The sequence below is a fragment of the Prionailurus viverrinus genome, chromosome B3 (genome assembly GCF_022837055.1).
Source record: "Prionailurus viverrinus isolate Anna chromosome B3, UM_Priviv_1.0, whole genome shotgun sequence".
Taxonomy (NCBI): domain Eukaryota; kingdom Metazoa; phylum Chordata; class Mammalia; order Carnivora; family Felidae; genus Prionailurus; species Prionailurus viverrinus.
The window spans coordinates 138,710,051-138,720,649 of record NC_062566.1 but is presented as its reverse complement, the minus strand read 5'-3'; the positions used below and the strand labels follow the sequence as shown (position 1 = coordinate 138,720,649).

The 10,599-nt window shown below is 58.2% G+C and overlaps 1 long non-coding RNA gene across 3 annotated transcripts in view; it reads right to left on the bottom strand.

Moving 5' to 3' along the window:
• Positions 1-935: 935 nt before the first annotated feature.
• LOC125168008 (uncharacterized) overlaps positions 936-10,599 on the bottom strand; it is a 34,899-nt gene continuing 25,235 nt past the window's right edge. For all 3 annotated transcript variants that reach the window (XR_007153023.1, XR_007153024.1, XR_007153021.1), the window contains one exon: positions 936-1,287. This is a non-coding gene — a long non-coding RNA (uncharacterized LOC125168008). The remainder of the gene's footprint in view (positions 1,288-10,599) is intronic.

Here is a 10,599-nt window from a genome sequence, read left to right as displayed (position 1 = left end):
TCGCCTGTAGTTCTCTCGAGGCACCTCCCTGCGGGGGGGGGGGGGGGGGGAGGAGGAGGGGGAAGGGAGAAGGAAGAGAAAGAGGAAGAGGAGAGAGGGGGAGGAGAACGTAGGAAGAAGAAGGTGATGAAGCAGGAAGCAGGAGCAGGAAGAGGTGGAGGGTGGCGGAGGGAGGCGGAGGCGATGGCGGTGGCAGTGGTGGTGGCTTTTGGTGTTGACGGTGGCGGTGGCAGAGCTCAGCCTCTCCTTTCCCGCCGGTGTTGTGTCCGGGGCGTCTGCTCCAGCAAAGCCAGGTATGCCGACCCCGGGACTCCACGTGGACTCGGGTCCGTGGCTCCCTCGCCCTTGCGCCCCCTCTGGCCCCATCTGGCCGACAGCCCTACTCTCCTGAGCCGGGCCTCGGAGGCGCGAGGCTCGGTGCTCCTGTCAGTGGGGACAGGGGCCCCTCCGCAGCCTCCTCAGGGCCCCGCTCAGCTCAGTAGCCATCCTGTGGACCGAGCGTTGGCCCCGGGTCACACCCGGGCGGGCGGAGCAGGGCGACAGCTCTGTCCGGCCCCTGCAGGGCCCCGGGAGCGCGCGAGGAGGGGAGGAAGAGTCGCAGCCTGGGGCCGCCCCTCTGGGGCTCCAGGGAGCCCGACGCTGCGCTCCGCTCAGACTTCTTCCACAACCCCCCCCCTCACCTTCCTTTCTGGAAAAGAACCCAGCCTCCTGAGACCGTTAGAAGAAAGGGGACCGGCCCGAGTTAGTTCACCCCAACACGCATCCATCCCAGGACCCCACCGGGCCAGCTTTGCCTCGGGGCCTCGGCGGCTCCCAGGGGTCAGAGCTGGCTCCCCTGCCCGCCCCACCCCGCCACGCGCCCTGGGTGAGGGCGGCCCCAGCCAGACAGGGCACCCGCCATTCAGTCCTCCTCATATTAGTAGCACATCCATCACTTTTTGTTAAGGCAAGAAACACATTTATTGAGAGCACAACAGGGTGAGCCAAGTCCCGGGTCAGGTGCTTCCAAACCGCATCACACGCTCCTCACAACAACCCTGTGAGGTAGGTAGGCTCGCTGGCTCCGCTCCCCCAAGTCTCAGGGCTCGTGAGGGGCGGGGAGGGGTCCGGCCCACGCGTCTGAGCCTCAGATCAGTGATGTCCATCAGTCAGAGGGCGGGTGGCTAGGCAAGGAGAGGCCGGGAGGGCGCGCCCCTCCTCGCAGGGGGCGGCCCCGGTCCAGAGTCTTTGGGTCCGGCCTGTCCCGCGGGAACGCGTGCAGGGTGGGTGTCCCCGTGGCTGCGGAGGCTGAGAGAGACACAGGCGCAGATGAAGGGGCCCGCTCCCGGTCTCACTGGCCGACAACAGTTCTCATGCAGACGGGCGGGCCGGGGGGTGGGGGTGGGGGGTGAGGAGAGGAGAGAGGCACCCGGGACCGGATGCCACTGGCAACGCGGGAGAAGGCCCTGGCTCCCAGCGGCCGTCGGGGGGCGGGGGCCAGGGGAAGCACCCGGTCACCAGCTCCTGCCCCTCGATCTGGCCCCCCTCAACCTGGGCTCCCACACATCACCCCCTCCCCAGTCTCCTCCACCCACGGAGATTTCCAGAAGCACGGCCCTAGTCCTGACGCCCTCCTGCACCGTTAAGCTCTGAAGGTTCTCACCCCACTAACCGGAATCGGGAACTCGTGGCCTTCCTAAAAACCACCCCACCTATCCTGTCCAAACCACTGCCAGTTACGCTTGGATGGTTTATAAAATATCAGCCCCCTCCTCCTCTGGGGGCTTCTAAGAGTTCTCCCTGATCCCCGACCCCCCCCGCCCACACCCGACTTTGGCGTCAGCCCCGCCCCCTCTGAACTTGTTAAATCTCTGTATTTAAAAGCAAACGCTTCCCTCCCGCACTGCCTCTCCGGAGCCGGCCGCGTGCTTCCCTGACGCCCTCCGCTCCGCCAGACAGCCACTTGGGCTGCTCCGGTTCCCGGGAGCACGGGGCGTCTGCGACCAGTGCCCACACCCAGAGCCCACCGGGAGGGCGAGGAGTGAGGCCCCCTGTGTGCCAGGTAACAAAGCATTTATTTTCACATCAACAGTCTCATTGAACCCCACAATAACCGTGCCAGGTAAACGTGATTGTTTCCAGGTTACAGGTGAGCCAACTCGGCCAGGCTGCACACACGCAGGCACTAGGGTGGCCTCGAACCCCGACCCTGATTCTCAGGGCCAGCACACGGGGTACAGCAGGGTATGCAGCCCGCGTTCTCAGTGCTCACCAGCGTTCTCTGAACGCACATTGTCATGAAGTACCCGTTCTACAGGTGGGAAAACCAAGGCTCGGCCGGTTCAAGTAACCTGCCCAAGGCCACTACGCTGGCAAACGGTGACATCAGGACCAGAATTCGAAAGAGCAAGACCCCCCAGAGCCCCATGCCTTGACTTGTGCCCGTGTACTGTGCTTCGGGGTGACAGCAGGTGAAAAGATTCAAGGTCTGGGGTCCAATCCCCCCCCCCAAGGTTTTCGGGTGCCCTCGGCTGCATCTCAGACTTGGCATGGGCCTGACGGGTTAATTAACGTCAATGGCGGGGACGAAGACGTTTCAGGTGGAGACCTCCACACCCCCGGGGCGCACAGCCAGCCACAGAGAGGGTGTGGGCGTGACCAGGGCGTCCCCCCGACCTGGGAATTACCAAATGCCATATTATCAAGATCACCCGGGGCCGCAACACAAACGACAACACTTCGGCCCAGATGAAGATTTATTCTAGACATAAATACTTCCAAAAACGTACAAAAGATAAGACATTTCCGTCCGGAGGGACCCCCACCCCCACCCCGTGGCTGCCCTCCGAGCCGCACCTGCCCCTAGGGTGAGCCCCCACCCCCACCCCGCATAGGCCGAGACCCTCAAGATTTGTCCTAAAGAAGCTTTGCCAAGAAAACACACTTTCCTCTTAAAGGAACACGTGTGGATTCGACTTGCACATCAGCCAACAGTCAATTCAGTTCTTCACGGCCATTAAAACCCCCGCCTCATCAGTCCTCATCAGTAGGAGTCTATCAGGCTCCTACGAGCACAGGAAACAGTGCTGTAAAGGGTCACAGAAGCACAGATCTCACAATAAGGGATGGGGTTCAAGTACAGCGTGGGGGCTATGACCCCACGGACCCTCCGCTTTCTCACCTGTCCTTGGGAAGTGGGGTCTCTACCCTGCCTGCCCTCGGGAAACGGGGTCCCCAGCCCTGTGCCCATTTCAAGGGGAAGGCGACGTGAAAACATTGGGCACCTGAGAGAGTCCCTCACCCTGGCCTAAGCTTCGAGAAGCCTGAGGCCCATCGCGGAGCAGATGCCTAAACACAGACTCACAGTCCCCTGGGGAGAGGGCCCTAGCTACCTGTGCCTCCCAGGGGGCCCCTTGGGAGCACCAAGGCAAGGCCCCCTCTGCCCCAACAAGTTCTCCAGGACGTGGGGTGTCCATACAGCCACACGGCAAGGGGCCCCCGGCAAAGCCCGAGGGAAGGGAGTCATCAGAGAGTCTGTGCCAGTGTTCCTGGCGGCAGGTGTGATGGCTGCACAGGTGTGGGGACCAGACGTCACAATAAAAACTCAGGCTGGTGCAAGAAATGGCCAGGTTGACGGGAGCGTCGGCCACGTAGGGAGGCCAGGGCCTGCCCACTGAGGCTGTGAAAGCCGGAGGCAGAAAGAAGGGGAGGCCCAGGCAGGAGAGAGGCTGGGGGGCGCAGAACTCGAACCCACCTGGGATGCCATCTGGGGAGGACAGAGCAAGATGCCACTCCCCCCCCCCCACACGCCTGAGACCAGGGCCAGGAAAAGAACTCAGGGGTCTCCTGAAGAGACCCCCCCAACCCCAAATGACCCCTAATATCTTATCTAATGCGACCACGCTTCCACATCCAACTTGGACCCGACTGAGCTCTGGACGACTATGACCCCTGCCGGAGCACGGCCAGGCACACGGTGGCGACAGGGACACACCCAGCCACCATTACTGGGAGAGCTTGGCTGGCGGGGTCGAAAGAACACGGCTTCTCATGGGAGACTGTTCAGTCCTGGCTCTGACACCCAGCCGTGCCTGAATCTCAGCTCCCTCATCTATAAACCATCTACAAACCAGGCCCATCTATAAACCCCCAAAAAGCAGGAAGCTTGCAGGGATGGGTCTAACAGTCCTGCCCTAACTTGGTTCCAGGCCCACAGATGAGACCACAGACTACTCTCTTCACCTTACAGCCAGGGAAAGAAGGAAGAGGGGCATGAGGAAACCAGGCACACGGGCCTTTCCCCTAAAGGGCCGAAGAAGGAGTTTTAATCCCCAAGGATGTTGCCCAGAAGCCCTTCTCCACACTCCCTCTAAACCATCCCGCCTCTTCCTGCCTAGCGAACTGAACCCGGGGCACACACAGTCGTCTGTGGACTCGGCACCCAGAGTAGTTACCCCAGCCAGCTTCAACCTCCACGGGAGAAGCAGCAGCCAGGATGCAGAGGGTGGGGGCGGGTGGGGGTGGGGAGGCTCCGAGGAAGGAAAAAAGCCGTCACTCATTAACGAAGCCAGTATTTACCCCCCCTCCCCCGGTTGACTCGCTAAATGCCTGCAGACCGCTCAGCCTCTGTCTTACACGTTCCATTGACCCTTGAAACACAACCTGAGCATAAGGTCGATGCCGACTCCTTACCCACCCGGAACCAGCAAAAGCTCCCCTGGAACTTTCGAGACAACCCCCGGCACACAGCCATTCTCAGTGAGAGCCAGCGTTAGATTCGCCCTGTGGGAGCTGACCCCGCCCGTGGCCTCACCACAACCCAGTGAGGTTAAGTTTTTCTGGCCACCCGTCAGAGAAAAGGAGACCGAGGCTCGGCGAGGAGAAGGGACTTGCCCAGCCCCGCACAGTTAGTTAGTTAAGTGGCCCCGGGGCCTGCCGGGTTCTAATTTCTAACACGAGACACAGACGGCTCAAGTTTCATCGCACGACACCCAAAATGAGAATCCTGGTGTTCGAACAGCACACGTCATATAAAAAAGTCCGTGAGATACAACACAGAGATTGTTAACAGGTTAATCAGGAGTGAAATACAAACTCTTAGTAAAGGTTTTAACATCTGCCACTTGCATTTGGTTACAATTCATGAGTTGACCGTTCACCCACGTACCCATTCAACAAGTGTGGAAGGCGCCCCCCCTACCACTGGCTTGGTACTGTGTTAAGCACCCAGGCTGCTGGCATTTGAGCCCAGAGGTTGTTAATTGAGAGAGGGGACATCGGGATGGGGATGTGCAACGTCTTTGATGGCTGGCGCCTAATATTTTGGGGGGAGGACGCTGCCAGGAGGGGTCTCTCGGGGAGAGAGGTGTGTGAGTGCCGCCCACAGGCCAGACACAGCGGTAGGCAAGACACGGAGGGTGCTTCCAACCTTTTACAGAGGTGAGCGTGAACGCGTACCCCGGGGGGGCTCGGGGGGGGCGCCCAAAGAGGCCCCGTCCCCCCGGCATAAAGTTTCCTGCCAAAATTACTCCCGTCTCATCTTACAGTGTCATACAAATTTGGCACGCTATCCCACAGGGTACCCCTGACTGTCTGGGCGAAACGACTTCCCACTAAACCTGCCGAATCGGGCCACCCCTCCTGGCCTGTCGCTCCACCCCCAGCAGCCCCCGGGGGCACGCGCACCGCCTGTTCAGAACCCCAGCTCCAAGTCCTGGTTACAGCCCTGCGACGTGGGTGCCACAGTCCCCCCGGAAGACAGACTCGCGCTGTCACTGTCAGTTCAAACCACACACGTTTGTCCAGCTCCAGGGTCCTGGCTCTGCCCTCTACGCCCACGCTCCGATGCAGTGAATAAACGGCAGAATTCTAGGCAGAGACCCCGAGACCTACGCCTTGTCCCACACAGGCAGCAGTGAGCTAAAGTGGGGGAGGGGTCCCGCCCAGCCTGGGACCCGCGTGGATGCTCAGGGCCACGTCCAGGGTCTGCAAAGTGCCGTGCGCCTCGGATGCCCAGGTCTGCCGGTGGATAATTCTGTGCAGACCCCCCACACGGGGCATGATCCTTGTCACCCACATGAACAATCATCTCCCCGGGGTTCCTCTAAATAGAGCCCAGCATTAACTAATCTTGAAAGGGACAGGAACGGCTCTAGGATCATTACCGTGCAAGTTCGGGGTGTCCTGATGACATGAAAGCCTGTCACGGCCGGAAGCAGCCATTCATCTCAGACCCCCCCAGGCGTCACTCTGGCCTCTTGAGGGCACGGGTTGTGATTTCTGAACACCCGGGGACACAGTTTGCTGATTACTAATCAACCTAGTTTTGTGAGGAACAAAGTCGGAGAGGGCAATCAAACTTCCGACGGAACTCGAATCTAGAAGCAGGAGCTGAACCGAGAGGGTCACGCCTTTTGCTGGCACGCAAAGGCAGTCCCTGGCGGACGGGGGCTCGTCTTTTCTTTCCAAAAGAGGTGCGGGGACGCGTCCTTGGGAACCAGCTCTAGTATAGCACTAGCTCACTTTAAAAAATGTTCGTCGACCGTGACGGAATGAAGGAATGGAGAAATGGAGGGGTGAATTACAACCAGTGCCGTCTGGTGGAGGAAGCAGAAAGGCTGGAAGCAAAGCTCATGGCAGGGACCATGCACCAGGCAGGGCGGCCTCGGCTCACCGGGGGGGGGGGGGGGGGGGGGGGGGGGGGCGGGGAGGGGGGGGGGAGGGCCCTCTCGGACCCTGGCCCTGGATCCGCGTCGCGGTGTGTGATGCCTGGGAAAGCGCCATGGGGACAGAAGCCGTGTGGGTGACAGTGGCAGATGAGTCCAGCTGGGACGTGCTCAGAGCAGTGACCCCGGACGAGAAAGCTGTAATAAGGGCGTTCGCTGCATGACCACAGCCCATGGCACTACACAGCCCACCCAAAATGAAAAGGTTTGCTTTCAGGGGAGAGAGAGGCCGAAGCACCAGGGCAAGAAATGGAGGCCAAATGCGCAGATGGATGGATGGACGGATGGATGGACTAGACCAGTGCCGGAAGCCATTGCTGGCCTCCCAAGCCTCGATGCTGGGGCAGACACGTGCGCGGGTTAATTCTGACACAGGCAAACAGCGCTCAGTGCTATAGTAGAGTGCTCAGTGGGAGGAAGCAGCTCCCTGCTGGGGGCAGAGGGTGTTCTAGAAAAGTAGGGCAAGCCCTCCGTGGGCGACACCCCCTCCCCGGGTGGCCTCGATGACCTTTGAGCCCCGGGGAGTCTGTGGTGGAACACGAGGGGCAACCCTGGGAGAGTAGGGTCCATTTTGCTCCTTGCCTCATGGAATTTGATTGCCCCGTTGAAGAAAACCAAAGGGGGTTCTCCACCAGTCCCGATCCGCTTCATCCCATCAATCGAGGCCTCGGGGCAATTTGCTCACGTGTTGGAGGACACTGGGAATGCAAAGGGCAGCGGATGGCCCCTGCCGATTCCCCAAGAGGTGGGAAATGGCGGTCCAGGGGGCTGGCTTCTCGAGGTGAAACGGGGGTGGGTGACAGGGCTGGCGGGAAGTCACCAGCTAACTACACGAGATGCTGGGCACGGCTACCTGCACCTTGGAGGCTCAAAGAGATATTCCTGTCCCGCAAGAGTTACAGAGGGTGCGGTTTAGAGTTTATAAATCATAAATGCATGAACCCACCCAGGGAACGTGACCTTAAATGTTGCCAGGCTGCCAAATGGAAAATGTCCCCTCCACCCATTTCCGGGGAGAAGCAAATCCTGGTCCGAGAGACCTGAAAGGCCGTCTAGACAAACCCCGCAGCTGCTATTTGAATCTCCTTAAAACTACCCTCACCCAGTGTCTGCCTGGCCTGCCCCTTGGATGCCTCCAGTGACGGAGGGCTCACTATATCCGTAAAGGACACCCATTCCACCCTTGACCGATCTCATCAGAAAGCCATGACCCAATGGACTTGGACAAACAGTTCACAGAAGATAAAGTGCAATCGGTTAACAGATATATGTGAAAACGCTCAACCTTCATTAGTAATCAAAGCAATGCAAGTTCAAATGACAGAAAAACACTTTTTGACAGAGATTACAAAATGCTAATACATCGCTGGACATGGTAAAATGCTATAAGCCTTTGGAAATTAGTCAATATCCATACAAAATCCCTGGCCTTCCATTTAAGAAGCTCAGCCCTATTAAAGTCAATCGTTCGTTCGTTCATTCATTCATTCATTCATTCATTCGCCACCCATGTAGCCATCCATCCATCTTCTCACCCAACAAGCATCCCCACACCATCTACAACACGTGGGGCTCTGGAGGTACAAAGATCAATCCGACAAGCTCCTTGCCCTTAAGGGGCTCACAGTCTAGCAGGAGAAACCAGCATGTCATGAAGCAATGGTCATTTCTGGGTGAAGGAAAGTAATTTGTAAGGATGAAAGAGTGGGTATGCAAAGCCATTCGCTGTGGTGTAATTCGTAACATTAGGATTTAAAAAAAAAAAGGTGAGTTACACATAACGATAGCAGGTTGGCATTGCGAATGATGTAATGAGGGTATAACCTCGATGGGACACAACGCAGCCAGTGAGGCAATGATTTTTTTTTTTTTTTTTACGGAAAAAACTAAACACTGATGACAAAATATTGAATGGAAAACGTAGGATGTATGTGGTGAAGAAGGCAAGCTTTCAAAACTGGATGCTTATTTAAAGAAAAAAAAAGATGCCCATTTAAAAAAAAAGTATGCCCATAGACAAGAATTTGAAGGGGGAGAAAATAGCAGGGTGATGTGTCAGCGTGATGGGTGACCTCCTGCTCTAGGTCATGTGACATCCACACCATTGACATTAGGAACACAAAGGAGGCCTTGGCCTGTCTGCCCCAGAAGCCCAGCCTCCGGCCTCTGGAAGGCCAGCCCTGAGGCTGAGCTTCCCGAGGAGGGAGTTGGGAGTCACAGAAGAATCTAAGGAGAGTTCCTGGTGTCACCAGGGGAAGGATTTGTGCACGGAGCGCATGCGAAGGTCAAAGTCCAAGAGAGAAAATTTGTCCTTGTTTTAGTAAGTTATTAGGAAAGAAACACACACATTTAAGACAGGCCCTGATCAGAGAGGAGCACTGAGATCCCAACTCGGACCTCATGGGTGGGTCAGGACAGAACCCGAGGGGCCCCGGGAGTCCCACTCTGGCTTCTGTGGCCGTGGTGGGGAGCGAGCCTGTCCTGAATCTCAGCATCCGGAACTGAGACCCTTAGAGCTCAGATTTAAGACTCTCTAAGAGCCAAAGACTCTGAGCGTCCTGACCTGATGACCCCCATGCCCTCTGCATTCCCGAGAAGACAGAGAATCCACTGGATCCCAGCCCACAACCAGCGGGGAAACCAGCGGGTCTCCCTGGAGCTCCTCCCATTGGCCCATTTCCCAGCCAGCTCCTAGAGGTCTGCTCCCGTTCACCGTGTTCCTCTGGGAGTTTGGCTGTGGCTCCCTCCTCTTCCCCACTGCGGACCCAACATGTGGAGTTCTTCCTGAGCCTCAGCTGACTTTTAAAGTACCACACAAGAATTTTTCTTGGGGCACCTGGGTGGCTCAGTCGGTTAAGCTTCTGATTTCAGCTCAGGTCATGATCTCGTGGTTCATGGGTTCGAGCCCGCGTCGGGCTCTGTGCTGCCAGCTCAGAGCCGGGAGCCTGCTTCGGATTCTGTGTCTCCCTCTCTCTCTCTGCCCTTCCCCACTCGTGCTCTGTCTGTCTGTCTCTCTCTCTCTCGTCTCTCTCTCGCGAAATAAATAAACATTTAAAAAATTGTTTTGAAAAGGGGTTCTTCTTGCTCTGGGCCCCTCCCACCCCCATCCTGGTCTGCACGGCGACTCTGGGCTCCTTAGGGGAGCTCTTTGGGGACCCTGTCTTAGCAAGTGCCTCAGGGTAGCAAGTGCACCCCGCCCTAGGCATCAGGCGGGCCGAGGCAGAGCCTGGAGCCTCCAGATTCCTAAAGAGGAGGAGAGCAGAGGCCTGCAGCCCCATCACGTAGGCCCATGTGGCCCAGACACGTGGTACTGGAGGCAGAGAAGGGTGGCTCCTGACACGTGAATTCCACGTCTTCCATCACCCATGTGGGGCCACACTGAAGCGTGGAAGTGGCCCCCGTCCCCCGTCACTCCGTCCTCCCATCCCATCTCAGACCTTACGGCTTTGAGTCCTGTGCCCCCACGCCACGGCCCTAGGTGAGCACCTTCAGCAGGAGCGGCCCCAGCTGGCACCTGCGACGGGCTAGCTCCTGTTTCCACCCTGGGGGCCAAGTCACTCCGGGCGTAAGCAGCCCAACCTGCCCCCAGACCTAACGCCAGCCCCGCCCCCCGCCCGGCTCCTGCGGGTCCCGCGTGCTCCCGGCCACGCATCCTGGCTCCGGTGGGGACGGCTCCTCCGGTCAGGGCACATTTTGTTTTAGTGTCCCAAATAGGAACTGAGAGGTTGAGGAGGACTTTGTTCTAGATTTTACAGACAAACACAAGCACACAACACGCGACTGCACAAATCCTGTCCACTACAGAGAAAGACTAGACAGATCCAGGGAGTCCCTGGGCTTGGGAACGTCAGGACACAACCCTCCAGACTGCCACGGCCCGCGGCGGGGGGGGGGG